The sequence below is a fragment of the Papio anubis genome, chromosome 6 (genome assembly GCF_008728515.1).
Source record: "Papio anubis isolate 15944 chromosome 6, Panubis1.0, whole genome shotgun sequence".
In the NCBI taxonomy this organism is placed as follows: Eukaryota; Metazoa; Chordata; class Mammalia; order Primates; family Cercopithecidae; genus Papio; species Papio anubis.
The window spans coordinates 16,191,431-16,211,896 of record NC_044981.1 but is presented as its reverse complement, the minus strand read 5'-3'; the positions used below and the strand labels follow the sequence as shown (position 1 = coordinate 16,211,896).

Below are 20,466 nucleotides of genomic sequence, written 5' to 3'. Positions count from 1 at the left end.
GGGCCAGGAGAACAAAACAAAACAACACAAATTGTCAACTTAAGCTTTTAGAAGCAAAAAATCAGCCTTCTCTGTCTACAAACCAGGTTTCTCAAAGCATAGAGAAAAATAAGAATATCTAAATAAGACAGTTGCCACTGACTCCAGTACAAACATAGCACGCACATGGGACATGGAACTCATGGAAGAGGCGGATGCCTGGGAGTCAAAGCCCTGGTTTCCAGTTGTGGTTCTACTACTGTGAACTGTGGCATCCTGGGCAAGTCACTTTGCTCAGGCTTTTTTTTTTTTTTTCCAGAATTTTTATGTCATTCTTGCTCAGGGGCCATGCTAATCTTCTCTGTATCATTCCAATTTTAGTATATGTGCTGCTGAGGCAAGCACTTTTTTTTTCTTTTCTTTTCTTTTCTTTTTTTTTTTGAGACGGGGTCTCACTCTGTCACCCAGGTTGGAGCGCAGTGATGCGATCACGGCTCACTGCAACTTTGACCTCCCGGGCTCAAGCTATCCTTCCATCAGCCTCCCCAGTAGCTGGAACTACAGGCCTTTTCCGGAGCTGGAAGATAAAGAAAAACACCACAAAAGCATTGAATAGACAAATCTAGAGCCCAGCCTAATGACTCTATTTAGTATTTATCCATAGGACAATGTCTCTGGATTTTATTTATTTATTTTGTCTCCCAATGGCTTTATTGAGACATAATTCACATACCATACAATTCACCAATGTAGAATGTACAAGTCAGTGGTTTTTAGTATGTTCATAGAGTTGTGCAGCCATCATCACAACCAATTTTAAAACATTTTTATAACCCTAAAAAGAAACCTGCCACACTCCTTATTTCTTAGCTATCACCTCTGAAAGCCTCCCCTGATTCCTTCCAGCCTTAGGCAACCCATGATCTACTCTCTGTTTCTATAGATTTGCCTATTCGGGACATTTCTTACAAATGGAGTAATACAATATGTTGTCTTTAGTGATTGGTTTCCTTCACTTAGCATAATCTTTTCAAAGTTCATCCACACCATAGCATGTATCAGTACTTCATTTCTTTTTACTTCCAAAAAGTATACAGTTATATGGAAATACCATATTGTGTTTATTCATTTGTCCATTGATGGACATTTGGGCCATTTCTACTTTTTAGCTCTTACAAACAATATTCTGTGAACACCAGTGGACAAGTTTATGTGTGAACATATGTTTTCATTTCTTTTGGGTATATACCTAAGAGTAGAGTTGCTGGCTCATACAGTAACTTTGTGTTTAACCTTTCGTGTAACAGCCAGACTGCTTTCCAAGGCAGCTGCACCACTTTATTTTATTAATTTTTTTTTTTAAATTTTAGATTCAAGGAGTACATGTGCAGGTTTGTTACATGTATATATTGCATGATGCTGATTTGGGTTTCTACTGAACCCATCACCTTAATACTGAACATAGTAACTAACAGGTAGCTTTTTCAACCCTTGCCTCCCATCCTTATTCACCACTTTGGAGTCCCCAGTTCCTATTATTCCCATCTTTATGTCTATGTGTATCCAATGTTTAGCTCTGACTTATAAGTGAGAACATGTAGTATTTGGTTTTCTGTTTATGTGTTTAATTCACTTAGAATAATAACCTCCGGCTGCATCCATGTTGCTGCAAAAGACATGATCTCATTTTTCTTTATGGCTACATAGTATTCCAAGGAGCTGCACAATTCTATATTCCAATGAGCAGTGTATGAGAGTTCTAATTTTTCCACTTCCTTGTCAATACTTGTTATTTTCTGTTTTGTAAAAATGTTAACCATCCTAATGGGTGTGAGATGATATTTAATTATGGTTTTGATTTGCATTCCCTGATGACTAATGATGTTGAGCATCTTTTCGTGCACTCATTGGCCATGCATTTATCTTCCTTAGAGAAATGTCTATTTAGATTTTTGCCCATTTTTTAGTTATTTGGTTTTTGGTGTTGAGCTGTATGTAATATGTGTAATATTATTTGCACATTTTTTCTCTCATTCATTGTAGACTTGTCTCTTCATTTCCTTGATGGTGTCTTTGGAAGGACAAAAGGTTTTTAGCTGAATTGTGTGCAGTTAATCTATTTTTTCTTTAATTGCTCATGCTTTTGGTATCATATCCAAGAAACCATTGTCAAATCCAAGGTCATGAAAATTTACACTCGTGTTATCTTCTAAGAGTTTTATAGGATTAGCTCTTACGTTTCAGTCTTTTCTCTATTCTGAATTTGTATACAGTGTGAGACAGGGGTCCAACTTCATTTTTTTTTTTTTTTAACATGTGTATATCTAGTTGTCCCAGCATCATTTGTTGAAAAGACTCTTCTTTCTCCACTGAATGGCCTTGACACCCTTATTGAAAGTCAATTGACTATAAATGTGAAAGTTTATTTCTGGACTCTCAATTCTACTACACTGATCTATATGCCTACCCTATGCCAGTACCACACTGTTTTGATTACTATGGCTTTGTACACATGTTGAAGTTGGGAAGTGTGACTCCTCCAATTTGTTCTTTGTTCAAGATTATTTTGTTTTTTCTGCATTTCTTGAATTTTGATATAAATTTTACAATTAACTTGTCAATTTCTGCAAAGAAATCGGCTGGGATTTTGATAAGAATTGCATTGAATCTATTGATCAGCTCGAGGGTGTATTGCCATTTTAACAACATTCTTTTTTTTTTTTTTTTTTTTTTTTTTTTGATTCAGAGTCTTGCTCTGTCATCCAGGCTGGAGTGCAGAGGCACAATCTCGGCTCACAGCAACCTCTGCCTCCTGGGTTCAAGCAATTCTCCTGCCTCAGCCTCCTGAATAGCTGAGATTACAGGCACCCACCACCACACCCAACTAATTTTTTTGTATTTTTAGTACAGATGGGGTTTTACCATGTTGGCCAGGGTGTTTCGAACTCCTGACCTCAGGTGATCCACTTGCCTCAGGCTCCCAAAGTCCTGGGATTACAGGCATGAGCACTGAGCCTGCATGTTGATCTTTTATCCTAAAACCTTGCTAAAAAAATTATTCATTTGAACAGTTTTTTAATGAATTCCTTAGGTTTTATTTTTTCTTGTTAATTTTTTCTTTTTAAAATGAGATGGGGTCTTGTTATGTTGCCCAGGCTGGTCTTGAACTCCTGAGCTCAAGTGATCCACCAGCCTTGGTGCTACAATTATAGGAGTGACCCACCTCACGTGGCCACCTTAGGGGTTTTTAATATCCAAGATTATGTCATCTGAAAGTAGAGATAGTTTAACTTTTTCCTTTCCAATATAGATTCCTTTTTATTTCATTCTTGCCTAATTGCCCTGGGGAAGGCCTAGATTTGTATCTCAGCTGTCTAAGGAACTGAATTTCTGTTATCAGCCGTCACCGAAGTTTGAATTAGGTGCTTCGGCTCCTTTAACCAGGTAGTTAATGCTTAACATTCAGCCCCCAATGCACATCGAGAGAAACATACTACCCAGTGTGTATTTCCATAGAGCAATACAGCTCTTAGGCACTGGGGATCAATCAGGAGTGTGCTTGGGTAGGTAACAGCACTGTTTCCAGATGGAGTTTTAGGATGGCAGGAAAGGATGAGAAGCGGCAGAGCTTTAGATAAAGAATCTTTTCAGCCAGGTTAACGCCTTTCAGGGCCTCTGCCAGAGATAAGGATGGAAGAGGTCAACAAGGAAGATGGGGAATCACGTACAGACGGAACTGCAGCTGTGACCTGGACAAACCACCCAGCTCCCTCCACCCTCCACACTGCCCACTGCAGAGTGAGATGGAAAAGAAGAGAAAGTCAGGGCCCGGGGCGGTGGCTCAAGCCTGTAATCCCAGCACTTTGGGAAGCCGAGGCAGGTGGGTCACGAGGTCAGGAGTTCAAGACCAGCCTGACCAATATGGTGAAACCCCGTCCCTGCTACAAATACAAAAAGTTAGCTGGGCGTGGTGGTGCGTGCCTGTAATCCCAGGTACTTGGGAGGCTGAGGCAGGAGAATCCCTTGAACCCAAGAGGTGGAGGTTGCAGTGAGCCGAGACGGCGCTACTGCACTGCAGCCTGGACTACAGAGCAAGACTCTCTCAAAAAAAATAAAAAATAAAAAAATAAAGAAGAGAAAGTCGGCCAGTTTTTCAGTCTACCAATGAAGTAAGCTGTTTTCTTTTCAGACTTGGAGTGAACAAATTCTGTAAGCACCCTAATTAATGAGGAAAGCTCTGAGTCAAGCATGTTTTCTTGGTGCTTTCAAGCACTCTGTGCCTCTAGCCTTTTTCTGACCAGCCTGGAAAGGGAAGACATCCAACGTGATTTCTGAATTTGTACATATTTGCGGTGGCTATTTGCTGCGAGGGAGAAACAGATCCTGCTCCCACTTTGGGAGCAACATCAAGACACCCATGACTTCAGAAACAAGATGAAATAAATATCTTGGTTCATGGGCAAACTGCGCAGAGCAGGCTTTGTGTGGGAACCCCCAAAGGTGGAAGAGCTATTCAAAGGTTGCCAGAGCCCGAGAATAAACTGGCCCTGACGAGACTTATGGACACAATCCAGTTCCTAGCAAAATCCGTGCCCAACCTCCCTGAAGTGCACCATTGAGGAAACGGCTTGAAAATAGGTTGAATGACATGAGGAGCAACATCGGCAGAATGGCTTTAATGAGCCAAAAAATGTGGTTTCAAATGCCCCTGTCTCTGAGTGCCACTGCCTGCCTTTGCCAGCAGATATAAAATCTGTTCACTGGAGCAAACTTCGAGACGTGAAGCGGAGCTTATGCAAATTCCAGGTCAACATGTCACATTCGCATTCAAGTCCAGAAAATTCGCTCCACGTGAGGAAAGATATGCCGGCGCTGAAGGGGAAGTGTTTGTGGTCTTGCATGCAGGGCAGGACTGGGGGCGTTGCCGGCAGAAGGAAAACCCTTGCATCTCCAGCTGGGAGTTTACGGCTGGGCCTGCTGTTGGCTCCCGGGGAGGGGCGTGTTGTTTACTGTACAGTCTGGTCCTAATTATTCAGGAGCCGATTATCCAATTCATGGATTCACTGGCCTAGTGCCTCCCCTCTTTTTAAAGGATTTCCAGACTTTTGGTGATGTTACTGCTCTGCTGATGCCAAATGGTAGAAAGAAAGAATGAAAAGAGGACAAACATAATCTTGCCCCATGTTAGCAATTCCTGTAAACTAGCTGATCAGGGAAAGGGAGCAAACTGTTTGGTTAAAATAGAATCTAGGAATTGTTGGGGATAGGGGGTTTCTTTCTTGGTAGTCTATACACGGTGTCCTGGGCCCCTATGGTCACAGGGACTCCCGTGGCAGATTTGCTGGTGACGGCTCCATAAGGCAATGCTCATGGAGTGCAGACAGTGCAGCAGAGCAGCCAGCTGGGCTCACAGTGAGGCTGCTGACGGCACAGAGAGTCAAGTACAGAAGTGGACCCAGGAGAAACCTCTGGGTTCTAAGTAGGCTTGGCCTATAGCTGCTTGTGTGTTGTGCAAAAGGATGCAAGCTCCATCCAGCTCCTAGGCCACCAAAAATCATCACACACTTCTCAGTGAGGATTTGAGGGGGGTCAGTAGTAAATGCCCAGAGAGAAGCCAAAATACAGAGCTGTGAGAACGTTTGGTGAAGCCAGGCCTCAAGGAGCCATGGAAACGGGAAATGAACATATTACGGCACGAAAAGGTGTATTAGCCTTTGGGGAGGAAAGTGGGGTGACCTCTTAGAAAGTTAGTGGCAGGAGGATGTTGTGACTTAAAAAACTGTTCCTTTAATGAACATTCCTCCAAAGGAATTAATTCTTTTGTATTAATATATTGAAGGCTTAGGACTGATTAATATCATTACTTTGAAGTATAATCTCTTCATTAACTTCTCTCACTTTCCTTTATTAGTGAACATTTATATTTTTAACTATACAATGCACGTAATAAAATGTACAGTAAAACGTTAAATTTGAAATTAGGATTTTTAACTAGCTTGAACTGAGCTTTCCAAAGATAAGCCTTCCCTACCCCATTGTACTTGTTCTTTCCTCTAAACTCACCACTTAATTCAAAATAAGGAGTTTCTTATTGCAATTGAAACAGAACAGGAATTATATTTCAGTCTTAAGTCTTCAACCTTGCTCTTGATTTTTTTTCCTTGCTATCAAATTTACAAAAGTTCAAGGTTTTTGGTTTAAATATCCAGTTGAGGCTGACAGAAACACTCGCCAAAGACAAGGCATGATCTAAATGAGAACAACTGGTCCTAAAAGCCTTCTCTGCCCCACACTTTTGGGATGCTGCAGAAAAACAAGCAAGCAAACAAATAAACACACAAATACACGCCTAGTTGGGCCACAATAATAGTTTTTAAATTTATTTGGTCCCAAATGACTTGGAGAATCTAACAAAATGTATGAAACTTCTTCCCAGAAAAACGTATACAAACACAACACCACAGATTCCCCAAAGCCATCTTACTCTGATTATTGTCCCCTAAAGCAAAACCTGATCTGACCTGGTGCAGTGGCTCGTGTTTATAATCCCAGCACTTTGGGAGGCTCAGAAACACGGCTTGCTTGAGCTCAGGAGTTCAACATCAGCTTGGGCAACAGAGCAAAACCCTGTCTTTATAAAATATACAAAAATTAGCCCGGTGTGGTGGCATGTGCCTGCAGTCCCAGCTACTTGGGAGACTGAGGTGGGAGGATGGCTTGACCCCAGGAAGCAGAGGTTGTAGTGAGCTGAGATGGTGCCACTGTACTCCAGCCTGGGTGACAGAGTGAGAATCTGTCTCAACACAAAACAAAAACAAAAACCAAACAAAAAACTGATGTATAGGTACATCCTACGGACATGAGTTTTAAAGAGGATTGTGCAAGTCTCTTTTTTAAATGAACATAAATGAAGAACTGCAAAAAATTAAGAAAGGAAGGCAGTGGGGAGTGCAAAGGAAATAGAAGTACAAAAAATAAAAATAAATACACTCATTGAGAAAAACACATTATGTGAAACCCGTATGATAGCACCACAAGGGAGTTGATCCTGTTTTAATCCTAGCAGCACCCAAGAAAGGGAAGACCTCAGAGTAAGATCATCAGCAAGATTGCTGTTAGGAAGCAATGCAACGATGCCGGTAACAATTTGAAGTAAACATGTGAGAGGGTGGCTGGGAGGGGAGAGTCTGAATTCAAAAGACCCAGCAGGAAATGCTCAGTGACAGAATTAAACTTGACAGGCAGAGGCCTTTACTTCTGCTGTCATCTCTAAACACAAATCTTCAATGACATATTTAGTATGCTCTTGAGGTGCCTTAGTGCATCAAAGGAAGAGCAGGCATATGTCCACACTGTGTCCGGAACCGGTTCCTTCTGGTGGGTTCTCGGTCTGGCTGACTTCAAGAATGAAGCCACCAACGCTCGCAGTGAGTGTTACAGTTCTTAAAGATGGTGTGTCCAGAGCTCATTTCTTCAGATGTTCAAATGTGTCCACAGTTTCTTCCTTCCGGTGGGTTCGTGGTTTTGCTGACTTCAGGAGTAAAACTGCAGACCTTCGCAGTATTACAGCTCTTAATCCAGAATTGTTGATTCCTCCTGGTGGGTTCATGGTCTTGCTGACTTCAGGAATGAAGCCACAGACCCTCATGGGGAGTGTCACAGCTTATAATGGTAGTGCAGACCCAAAACGTGAGAAGCAGTCAGATTTATTGTGAAGAACAAAGATCCCACTGTGTGGAAGAGGACCCAAGAAGGCTGCTGCTGCTGTCCCCGATGGCCAGCTTTTATCCCCTTATTTGGCCCCACCCACCTCCTACTGATTGGTCCATCTTACAGAAAGCTGATTGGCCCATTTTACAGAGTGCTGATTGGTGCATTTACAATCCTTTAGCTACACCCAGAGCACTGATTGGTGCATTTACAATCCTTGAGCTAGATACAAAAGTTCTCCAAGTCCCCACCAAGCCAGAAGCCCAGCTGGCTTCACTTCTCAAAACCACAAGGGAGAAACTACTCTGAGAGTAGTCAGGGAGAAACTACTCTGAGAGTGGTCAGAATGACTCAGGTCCCTTTAATAGTCCTAATCAAAAAAGGGTGACTCTTTCTCCTGCTGTAGAATGGCTTGGGTAAATGCAAGTTGGTTAAATATTCATTGGGAGTGCCTATTGTATTTAGAAAAACTGTGCCTTGGGGGCTACCACGGCACTAGCCACTGGCCTAGCAAGGGCATGCATTAAAGAGGTTTGGCAAAAACATGTCTTTAGTCAAGCAGTTAGAAGTTAATGGATTTGTGTTGAAGAGTCGGTTACTTGATGCTTCCTAAAATAACAGCAGATGAATTAAGAGCTGCTAACAGTTATGTCTTGCTCCAAGGGCAGTGTGCTGCTGCAGTGGTAGAGATGAAATTCACCAAAACATTGCTATGAACATTTCAATGACAACACCGTTTCACATTTCTGTATGATTGATACTTGTCTTGATTGGGAATAGAAAATGTTATGTAGAGATTACTCAAAATGTATGATCAGCAATCTGGCCAAGATTGCCTTGTAAATTGATTCCTTGAGATATTTCTTCTCCTCCAACACACAGAACAATATATAAAATAGGAAAACAGAAAATTAGAAATATACAAATATAAAAACAAAATTAGAAAGGCATTGTGCATTAGTTAAAGGTGATACTGGCTGTTGTAACTGACAAGTTCTGAAATCTAAGTGGAATAATATTGAAAGTGTTGCCAAAATGTTGCCATTGAAAGTAATGGACAAAACCACAATTACTTTTACACCAACCTAATACAATAAACATTTATTTCTCACTCAAGTACATTTCAACCAGATGTCCAGAGGGCTGCCTTCCATGCAGTGATTCATGGACCCAGACTCTTGCTGTTTTTTGACTCCTCTATCTCTTAGGATCTCTGAGTCCTTCACCTCTAGGGGAGACCAGGAGAAAAAGATAGTATGCAACATGACATGAAAGGTTTCTTGGGACAAGCCTAGAAATGTCATGTGTCACTTCACATTCTTTGGCCATAACTAAATTATATGTTCATACCTAATTGAAAAGGTGGCTGAAAACGTAGTCTTGTTTTGTGCCCTGGAAACAGAGGAAACAGATTTTAGTAAACACAAAAATGTCTGCCACACATAGTGAGTCACCTTTTTGTTCCAAACGTCTCCATGGGGATACACATCTCCATTGACCCATAACAAAAACATGAAATAAGCAGGAAGTAAAGTCACGAGCCACTGGTTTGCTTGCCAGTGCAAGCAAACATAAAGGCAAAAAGATTCAGCTTCTGGAGGGTAAATGTAACTAAAACGTACTCAAATCAATTGAGAGACTTGAGACAGTCTCATTGCTTGAAACCAGTCTGGATCTAATTTTAAAAAGTCTATTGAAAAATGCCACCTGACAGAACATGTATAAAATGCATCTCTGGGGAGGCGGAGGAACATTATTACTGCCCTCTTAATCAGAGACTGAGGCAAGCTGCCCCCTATGTCTGTGATACTGTGTCTGGAATTGGTGGGTTCTTGGTCTCGCTGACTTCAAGAATGAAGCCCCGGACCCTCACAGTGAGTGTTACAGTTCTTAAAGATGGTGTGTCTGGACGTTGTTCCTTCTGGTGGGTTCGTAATCTCGCTGACTTGAGAAGTGAAGCTGCGATCTTCCCAGGCACTATTACAGCTCTTAAAGGTGGCGCAGCTGGAGTTGTTCATTCCTTCTGGTGTGTTTGTGGTCTCACTGGCTCCAGGAGTGAAGCTGCAAACCTTCGCAGTGAGCGTTACAGTTCATAAAGGTGGTGCATCTGGAGTTGTTCGTCCCTCCCTGTGGGTTCATGGTCTTGCTGGCTTCAAGAGTAAAGCTTCAGATCTTCGTGGTGAGTATTATAGCTCATAAAGGCCACACAAACTCAGAGAGTGTGTACCAGCAAGCTTGACTGCAAAAAGCAAAAAAGGAATGCTCCCACAGTGTGGAAGGTGACCCTAGAGGGTTATCACTGCTGGCTCCAGCAGCCTGTTTTTATTGCCTTATCTGGCCCCACCCACATCCTGCTGAATGGTCCATTTTACAGAGGGCTGATTGGTCCTTTTTGACAGAGTGCTGATTGGTGCATTTACAAACCTTTAGCTACACACAAAAGTTCTCCAATTCCCCACCTGACCCAGAAGCCCAGGTGGCTTCACCTCTCAATATCACCAATATAATCAAAAGGTAGGAGTGGCCCATTCAGACTGTAAGGAAGAGGCATGGAGGCAATCACAAACCTTTTAGATAGGGAGGGATTATCATAGAAAGAATGATAAGGGAAAAAAATGCCCCACACTAGATTAGCCTACAAATTCCAATTCTAAATCCTATTTGAAAAACAAACACTGAAATAAAAAACAGTTTTCAAAATTAACAATCAGAAAAACATTATTCTAGATACTTGTGAAGAACATTCTGATAAAGATCTTAAAAGTTATGCTTATAATACTCAGAGAGATAAAGAAATTATATCCATGAGGTAGAATAAGAAATTATATTTTTTAAAAGTCAAATATAAATAAAACTGGAAGATATGAAAAAGAACCAATTAAAATCCTAGAAATAAGAAATACTAATTCAAAGTATCACCCCAAATTTGAAAATACGGGTCATTTTGAAAAAATAATGAAATTACTGCATATTAATAACTGAGGATACAATTTAAGTAGTAGGTATAATTGTATTAGTTAAAAACCATGAAAGACTGAAAGTAAACAAGTTAAGATTTAACTCAAGAGGTTGGAAAAACAGTAATAGCATAAATATAAAGCCAGTAGAAGAAAGGAGATTATGAAGAAGACAGTGTTGACCAAAAGAGTCGAACTCTGTAAAATATTTGAAGAGATTTATTCTGAGGCAAATATAAGTGACCATAGCCTGCGACACAGCCGTTATGTGGTCCTGAGAACATGTGTCCAAGGTGGTCAGGGCGCAGCTTGGTTTTATACATTTTACAGAGACGTTAGGCATCAATCAAATACATTTAAGAAATACATTGGTTTGGTCCAGAAAGGTGGGACAACTCAAAGCAGGGGCTTCTAGGCTACAGGTGAATTTAAACATTTTCTAGTTGACAGTTGGTTGAGTTTGTCTGAAGACCTGGGATTGATAGAAAGGGAGTGTTCACTTTAAGATAAAGGTTGTGGAGACCAAAGTTCTTTTGAAGTCTTATAATGGCTGCCCTTAGAGACAATAGGTGACAAATGTTTCTTATTCAGCTCTTAGTTAATCTCTTTAGGATTGGGAGGGTCTGGAAGAAATAAGATCTAGCTATGTTAATAGAGATGCTTTATGGATGCATTTTCCCCCACAAAGAAGAGTTTTGCAGGGCCATTCCAAAATATAGTAAAGAAACATGTTTTGGGGTAAAATATTTTGATTTTCTTTCCTTTTTTTTTTTTTTTTTTTGGATGGAGTCTCACTCTGCCGCCCAGGCTGGAGTTCAGTGGCGTAATCTCGGCTCGCTGCAAGTTCTGCCTCCCAGGTTCACACCATTCTTCTGCCTCAGCCTCCTAAGTAATTGGGACTACAGTTGCCCGCCACCACACCCGGCTAATATTTTTGTACTTTTAGTAGAGATGGGGTTTCATCATGTTAGCCAGGATCGTCTCGATCTCCTGACCTCATGATCCACCCACCTTGGCTTCCCAAAGTGCTGGGATTACAGGTGTGAGCCACCGTGCCCGGTCAATATTTTGATTTTCTCCCTTGTCTCGTAATGTTATGCCAGAGTCAGGCTGGAAAGTAAATCACGATATATAGAGTTAAATAAAACCCATTTGATGAGAATTTATGATTTGTAGGGCATGACTCCCCAGGCTCCTTAGATAGAAATTTGGGCAAGATAAAAAAAATCAGAGTTTAGTCCTCAATAGCACGAGGGGAAGTTATGTTTTCTATCACCAGGTTATGACCTTTAAATAAAAGGGTGTGTTCCCGTCTTCTTTCTGTTGGCTGGAGTAGATGGTGAGACCTGGATAAACCATCTGAAACCATGGAATGAAAGCCATGAAATGAGAATGGGAACCTGGATCCTGATACCATGAGGTCACCAGATTAGCCCCTGTACTGCTCATGCTTAAAACGTTATGAAAGAAAGATAAATATATTTCTATCATAGTTAAGCCACTGTTCTTATGGCCTTTATACACCCGAACAAGAACAAAGCTACATTCTAAGTGATAAAGCTATGAAGAACTTGATGCAAGTACATTTGAAAACAAATGAAATGGATAACTATATAGGAAAATATAACTCATCAAAATTGATTGGAGAAGAAATATAGAATCTAAAACCAATTATTTTTTGTGGTACAGAGTCTCTGAGATGGTCCACCAAAATCCCCACCTCCTGGTACTTTTTTTTTTTTTAGAGATGGAGTCTTGCTCTGTTGCCCAGGCTGGAATGCAATGGCACAATCTTGGCTCACTGAAACCTTCCCCTTCCAGGCTCAAGTGATTCTCCTGTCTCAGTCTCCTGAGTAGCTGGGATTACAGGCATGCACCCCCGTGCCCAGCTAATTTTTGTATTTTTAGTAGAGAAGAGGTTTCACCATGTTGCCCAGGCTGGTCTTGAACTCCTGACTTCAGGTGATCCACCCGCCTCAGCCTCCCAAAGTGCTGGGATTACAGGTGTGAGCCAAAGTGCCTGGCCAGTATTTACACTCTTATGTAATCTCCTCCCCTTAAGACTGGATTTAGTGACTTGCTTCTAATGAATAGAAACAGCAAAAGTGATGGAATGTCACTTCTTAGATTAGGTTACAAAGATGCTGTGGCTCCTGTCTGCTACATCCTGCCTTGCTCTCTTGCTGGCTGATCCGAGGGAAGCCAGCTGCCATGCTGTGAGCTGCCCTCTGGAGAAGCTCAAAGGGTAAGTATATTTAGTCTGTTCTTGCATTGCTATAAAGAAATACCTCGGGCTGGGTAATTTATTTTTTTAAAAAGTGTTTTAATTGGCTCATAGTTCTTCAGGTTGTACAGGAAGTGTGGTATCAATATCTGCACAGCTTCTGAGAGGATCTCAGAAAGCTTACAATCATGGCAGAAGGTGATGGGGAGCCAGGATGTCACATAACAAGAGCAGGAGCAAGAGGTAGAGCAAGAAAGAGGTTCCAGATTCTTTTAAACAACCAGATCTCATGTGAACTAAGCGAGAACTCCCTCATCACCAAGGGGATAAGGCTAAGCCATTTATGAGGGATCCACCCCCATCATCCAATACCTTCCATTAGGCCCTACCTCCAACATTGGAGGTTACATTTCAACATGAGATTTGGAGGGGACAAACATCTAAACCATATCAGTGAGGAACTAATGTCTCTAGCCAACATATAGTGAGGACCTTAGGGCTTCTGACAGCCACATGAGTGAGCTTGGAGGCTGATCTTCTCCACTTGTGTCTTGAGATTATTGCAACCCCAGCTGTCACCTTGATTGTAGCCTTGTGAGCAACTCAGAGCAAGAGGCATCCAGATTTCTGACTCACAAAACTATGAGTTAATACATGTTGTTTTAAAGTCGTTAGGTTTGGGGGTTATTTGTTACACAGCAGTAAATAACTAATACATCTTTAATGAAATTGAATTGGTAGTCAAAACCCCTTATTAAAAGTCAACAAGACCAGCCTTTTTTTTTTTTTTCTGAGACAGAGTCATGCTCTGGCATGAACTTGGCTCACTGCAACCTCCACCTCTCAGGTTTCAGCCATTCTCCTGCCTCAGCCTCCTGAGTAGCTGGGATTATAGGCGTGCACTACCACGCCTGGCTAGTTTTTGTATTTTTAGTAGAGATGTGATTTCACCATGTTGGCCAGGCTGGTCTCCATCTCCTGACCTCAGGTGATCTGCCTGCCTCACCTTCCCGAAGTGCTGGGATTACAGGCATGAACCACCACGCCTGGCCAATAGGGTCAGGCATCTTTTGCAGGGGAACTTTTCAAATGTTTAGGGAACAAATAATGCCTATCTTATAAAACTATTTTAGACTTTAAAATCTAGAGAACAGAGAAAAAGGAAAGTTAACCACCTCAATTTAAGAAACCAATATAACTTCAATACTAGATAAGAAGAACATTAGAAAAAAATTATAGAATAATCTAATTTATAAATTTGGATGTAAAAATTCTAAGAAAATATTACCCAATTCAATTCAACAGTATAAAAATAACTTTTAAGAGAAATTTGAATAATATTTGCTTTCTTCTACAAACTTCAAACACCTTACAGTAGAGTGCACTACCCTAATAGGCCAATATTTATAAATATGTTCCTTTTTTTTCCCTTCATAAGTACTTTGCCTGTTAGACATGACAAGCAAAACCACCTTAAGTACTCAAATAACTCTTGTGAAGTAAATATACCAAACTGAACTCAAAATATTACAAAACTGAAGTTCTAAAAATGTTTCCAATACAAAAAATACTAAATATATGCAGATAATTTCTTTCTCCTCTTCTTTTTTCCTCTCATACATATATACAAAAAAGAGAGAATAGAATACCCACCACCCAGACTCAACATTAACTTTTTTTACTCTTTTGCTTCATGTACTTCTCCTCTATCTTCATTTGCTAAAGTATTTTCAAAACAAACCCCAGATATCCTAACACTTGTACACCTCAATATATCTCTCTAAAAATGTGCACATTTTCTTTAAAAAAATGCCGGTATCATTATCACTTCCAACAAAATTTGTAATAACTCTTTTGTGTCACCCAATTCTGAGTCCTTAATTGCAGTTGCCCAATAATCTGAAAACAATTCTTTATAGTTGTTTTGGTCTAATCAGGCTTCAAACAAGGTCCACAGGTCATATTTGATTGTTATGGCTCTTAAATCCCTATCTTCCTCATTTTTTCTGCCCTTTGGAAGCTGAGTAAATTGTTCTGTAGAATATTTTATATTATAAGTTTGCCTGTTTATTTCCTGATGTCATTTAACATGTCCCTCTATCTCCCCATATTTCCTGTAAATGGGAGTTTTCTTTAGAATTTTTAGGAGAAACTTTAAAAAATTGCTCTATTCACATATGGACATGAACATGGGAACAGTAGACACTACAGACTACTAGAGTGGATAAGAAGGGAGGTGGGCTTGGGTTGAAAAACTACCGATTGAATACAATAATTACTACCTGGGTGCAGTATAATGTAACAAACCTACATGTAGCCCCTGTATCTAAAATAAATGTTGAAATTAAAACAAACAAACAAAAACAAAAGTGTTTTATTGACATATCATTCCTATACCATATAATTCACCCATTAAAATGTACAATTGAACTGTTTTTAGTATATTTAGAGTTGTACATCCATCAAAATCAATGCAAAACATTTCCTCATGCCAAAAAGAAACCCAATACTGGTTAGCAGTCATTCCCAGTTCCCACCTCTCACCCCCAGTCCCTTTTGTTTCTGTCAATTTGCCTATTCTGGACATTTTATGTAAATGAAATAATAGAGTATGTCATTGCTTGTGATTGGCTTTTTAAATGTAATATAGCATTTTCAAGATTTATCCATACTGTGACCTGTATGAGTATGTCATTCCTTTTTTATTGTTGACTAATATTCCATTGTATGGATATACTCCATTTTATTTATCTGTTCATCAGTTGATAAGAATTTGTGCTATTTCCTCTCCTTCACCTATTTTGAGTAATGCTGCTATGAACATTCTTGAACAAGCTTTTGTGTGGACATTTGTTTTTCTCAGATATATATCTAGCAGTGGACTTCCTTGTTCACATAGTAACTCTATGTTTAATATATTGAGAAACTTCCAGACTGTTTTCCAAAGTGGCCGCACAACTTTGCATTCCTTCCAGCAATGTTGGCAGGTTCAACTTTTTTTTGCAACGAAACTTGCATATATATAGATATGTGCGTGTGTTTATACATACATATACACACATATACATATATATAGATATATGTATATATAGCTCCATAATTTTGTTGAATATAAAATTGACATACAAATTGAATAATGTTACTCTACTCCAGCAATATCTAATTTAAAAATGTAATAGAAAATAAGAACACTTTCATAATAGCAATAGGAACCACAGAACAAACTCAATAAAAGGAGTACTGTTTTGGGGGAAAAAAATTGCAAAACATTATTGAAAGACATATGAGGAGGAAACACTTTATGAACTTGAAATTTTTAAATACGGTTTTGTCTTTTACCAAATATTTGCACACAGGGAGAAATGAGGACAGAGACAGGGATTAACATACCTCAGATTTTACAGCTATTATATTTCAAAAGGGATGTTTAAAATTTACAAAAAGAAAGAGAATTTGTTCAACACAACAAAGAGAGTTTAATACTGATGATTTCTTCAAGGGAGTAAAACAAAAATATTTTCTGTTAGTTGATTGTTTTATCTTTTAGAATAAATTATGGAATTCTATTGATTATAGAGAGATTTTATTTCTTCCTGGATGGACCTAAAAATACCTCAATAATAGAGGAATAAATATACCATATTTGTGAATGGGAAGATTAATATTCTTCAAAAATTAATTTCTATGTCAGTTAGGATCCTAATACAGTGGTTTTGACAAGCTGACACTAAAATGCATACAGAAAAGAAAGAACCAATATATGATATGGGTGCTCATTATATGACTATTTTAATTATGAGTATAATATTGGTAGAGGGATATACAAATCATCCAATAAAACAGAATAGAGGGCTGGGAGCAGTGTCTTATGCCTGTAATTCTAGCACTTTGAGAGGCTGAGGCTAGTGGATCACCTGAGGTCAGGAGTTCAAGACCAGCCTGGCCAACATGGTGAAGCCCTGTCTCTACTAAAAATACAAAAATTAGCTGGGTGTGGTGGTGCATGCCTACAATCCCAGTTACTCGGGAGGCTGAGGTGGGAGGATCACTTGAACCCAGGAGGCAGAGACTGCAGTGAGCTGAGATCATGCCATTGCATTCCAGCCTGGCTGACAGAGTGAGACTCCACCTAAAAACAAACAAACAAAAAATAATAGCAATTGAGAAAAAAATGCAGTACTATGTGGGAAAACTGGTATTTGTCAGAGTTAGCATTACAAATTAGTGGGGAAAAGATAGCCAATTTAATAAATGGTTCAGGAAAAATAACTAATAATGAGAAAAAATACATTGGACCCCATCTATCATTAAACATAAAATAATTCCAGGTGCAGTACAGATCTAAAGGTAACAAGTTAAATTGTTTTTATTTTTATTTTGTTAGAGACAAGGTCTTGCACTGTCATCCAGGCTGGAGTACAGTAGTGTGGTTAGAGCTCACTGCAACCTTGGACTCTCGAACTCAAATGATCCTCCAGCCCAAACCTTTTGAGTAGCTGGGACTACAGGTGCATGCTGCCACACTCTGCTAATGGTTTAAATTTTTTATTTCTTGTAGAGACAGGATCTTACTATGTTACCCAGGTTATTCTTGAACTCCTCACCTCAAGAGATCCTCCTGCCTTGGTCTCCAAAGTGCTAGGATTACAGACGTGAGACACCATGCTTGGCCGAGAACCTTATTTTTATCAAAAACATTAAGAGAAAATCTTTATGTTCTCTAACTATGAAGTAATTTTTTTAAACATAGCATCAAAAAAACACAAGCTAAAGTGAAAAAGGCTGAAAATCTCAACTACATTAAAATTTTAAATGTCTATGTATTGAGACTCCAAGAGCAAAGATCAAAACAAACTTAGAATGGGAGAAGATATTTCCAGTAAATGCAGTAACAAATAACAAGTAATAAAATACTATATTAAAAACTTTAAAAAATCAAGATGCCATAGATTGAATTTTTGTGTTCCCCCAAAATTTGTATCTTGAAAAACTAGGCTCCAGGTGACAGTATTAGGAAGAAGGGGTCCTTTAGGAGGCATATTAGGCCATTCTTGTGTTGCTATAAAGAAATACCTGAGACTCAGTAATTTATAAGAAAAGAGGTTTAATTGACTCAGGGTTTTACAGGCAATACAGGAAGCATAATGCTGACATCTGCTTCCGGGGAAGTCTCCGGGAGCTTCCAATCATGGTGGAAGGTGAAGGGGGAGCAGGCATCACATATGGTGTGAGCAGGAGCAAGAGAGAGAAGGGGAAGGTGCTGCCCACTTTTAAATAACCAGATCTTGCAAGAAATCATTCACTATTGCAAGGACAGCACCAAGGAGATGGTGCTAAACCATTAATGAGAAATCCACTCCCATGATCTAATCACCTTCCATCAGGCCCCACTTCCAACATTGGAGAGTACATTTCAACATGAGATTTGGCAAGGACAAATATCCAAACTATATTAGGAAGTGATTTGATTACAAGGGTGGGGCCCTTATGAATGGGATTAGTGCCCTTCAAAAGTGGCTGGAGAAAGCTTCCTCACCCTTTCTGCCATGTGAGGTTACGGTGAGAAGGTACCACCTATGAACCAGGAAGCAGTTCTCACCAGACACTGAATCTGCTGACACCTTGCTCTTGAACTTCCTGGCCTCCAGAATTGTGAGAAATACATGTTGTTTATAAGTTACTTAGTCTAAGCTGTTTTGTTACAGCAGCCTGAATGGACTAAGACGGTTGATAAAGACAAACTATTCAGTGGAAAAACTATAAAAGGCTATAATTAAACAATTCACTGAAACAGGAAAAGGCTATAATTAAGCAATTCACTGAAACAGGTAAAGGCTATAATTAAGCAATTCACTGAAGCATTATCCAACTGGCTAATAAATGTACAAAAAATAATTTCAGCCTCCCTATTAATTAGGGAAATGTAAATTAGAATAATAGATGAACAAAAAAATTTGAAATCCTTATACTCCTATGTGGTGACAAGGATATGGTTCCTTTAACTAATTATGGAGAGTATTTTGTAGCAAGAGTAATTTACCAGCTGCCGTTTGCAAACTCAATTCTAGTTTTCTCCACTTGTATCCATGATAATGTTTTTGGCTCCAACTGACAGAAAACCCTGTTCCCAATAGTTTCAGCAATAAAGAAATCTCTTATCCCACTTATTAGGAAGTTCAGAGGCAGCTGAGTGGCTTTAGGATTGGTAATTTCAGTGGTTTGACAGTGTAAACAAGTACCTTGTTTATTCCTGCTCTTTTGTATGCTGTTCCAGGGTCATCTTCACCTGCTTACTAGACCCGTTTTGATAGGAGGAGGGTTGTCAGCAGTGTTTGGGGCTATGAGCTTCATAATTTACATCTATTGGGAAAATAGAAGTCTCTGTCACCAGGAAATAGAGTTCCTTCCCTCTGATCTGATAGAGCCAGCTGAGGTCACTTGCCTGTCTCTGGATCCTGTGCTCATCTCAGACCCAACATGGACATGGGAGAATATAATTATAGGATTAGCTTAGATGTGTGGAGTTGGGTCAATGCCTAATCTCACTGCTGTGAAGGAGGAGTGGATTGGGTGCTCTGAAGTCAATCAAAATGTCTACTGCAGCCGGATAAGATGGCTCAAGCCTGTAATCCCAGCATTCTGGGAGGCTAAGGCAGGAGGACTGCTGGAGCCCAGGAGTTTCCGACCAGCCAGGGCAACATGGCATAACCCTGTCTCTGCAAAAAATAATTTTTTATTTTATTTTATTTTATTTTATTTTATTTTGTTTTATTTTATTTTTTTGAGACAGAGTCTCACTCTGTTGCCCAGGCTGGCCAGGCTGGTCTCAAACTCCTGACTTCAGGTGATTCGCCTACCTCAGCCTCCCAAAGTGCTGGGATTACAGGTGTGAGCCACTGCACCCAGCCCAAAAAATAATTTTAAAAAATTAGCTGGGAGTGGTAGAATTTCAGCTACTCAGGAGATTGAGGCGGGAGGATCACTTTAGCCTGAGAGTTCGAGGCTGCAGTGAGCCAAGATCATGCACCATACTCCAGTTTGGGTGACAGAATGAGACTCTGTCTCAAAAAAAAAAAAAAAAAAAAAAGTCCATTGCACCTCCCATGGGCGCATAAAAAACTCCCAAATACTTGAGATGTAGACATGTAAAACTGCCGAAATACTAATGAAAGGTAAAATTTAAATACAATTGACACTTTTCAGGCCTTAATGAACAAGTGAATAAACTGTTTTTGTCATTTCTGAAATAGTCTGTAAGAGTTGACCACTCCAGGGCCACCGCTCTAGATGTGCTTCCACCTACATGCTAACATGAGAAGAAGAAATCTCTAAGGTGGGTGAGAAGTCGCTCATCAGAGTGGTCAACTCTCACAATTCAAATGGCACTGATGGTCACCTCTTTTCCTTTCAAAGGTGATGTGATAGAGGAAACATGCATATTGGACTGCAACCTTTGTTCATTTTTATGTACTGTCAAAATTTCAGATCCTTAAATAGGCTGGAGTGAGACTGGTCTGTAATTGCAAGCACAAGGACGGTTGCTGTAACCAGAAGCACTATACTTCGGTTCTAATTCTAGACTTTGCTCGTGTCTGA

The 20,466-nt window shown here is 39.8% G+C and overlaps 1 non-coding gene across 1 annotated transcript; it reads right to left on the bottom strand.

The window, feature by feature from the left end:
* Positions 1-277: 277 nt before the first annotated feature.
* On the bottom strand, positions 278-384 carry LOC116275486. Its single transcript, XR_004184619.1, has one exon. It is a non-coding gene; the product is annotated as a U6 spliceosomal RNA (small nuclear RNA).
* Between the last annotated feature and the right edge of the window lie 20,082 nt (positions 385-20,466).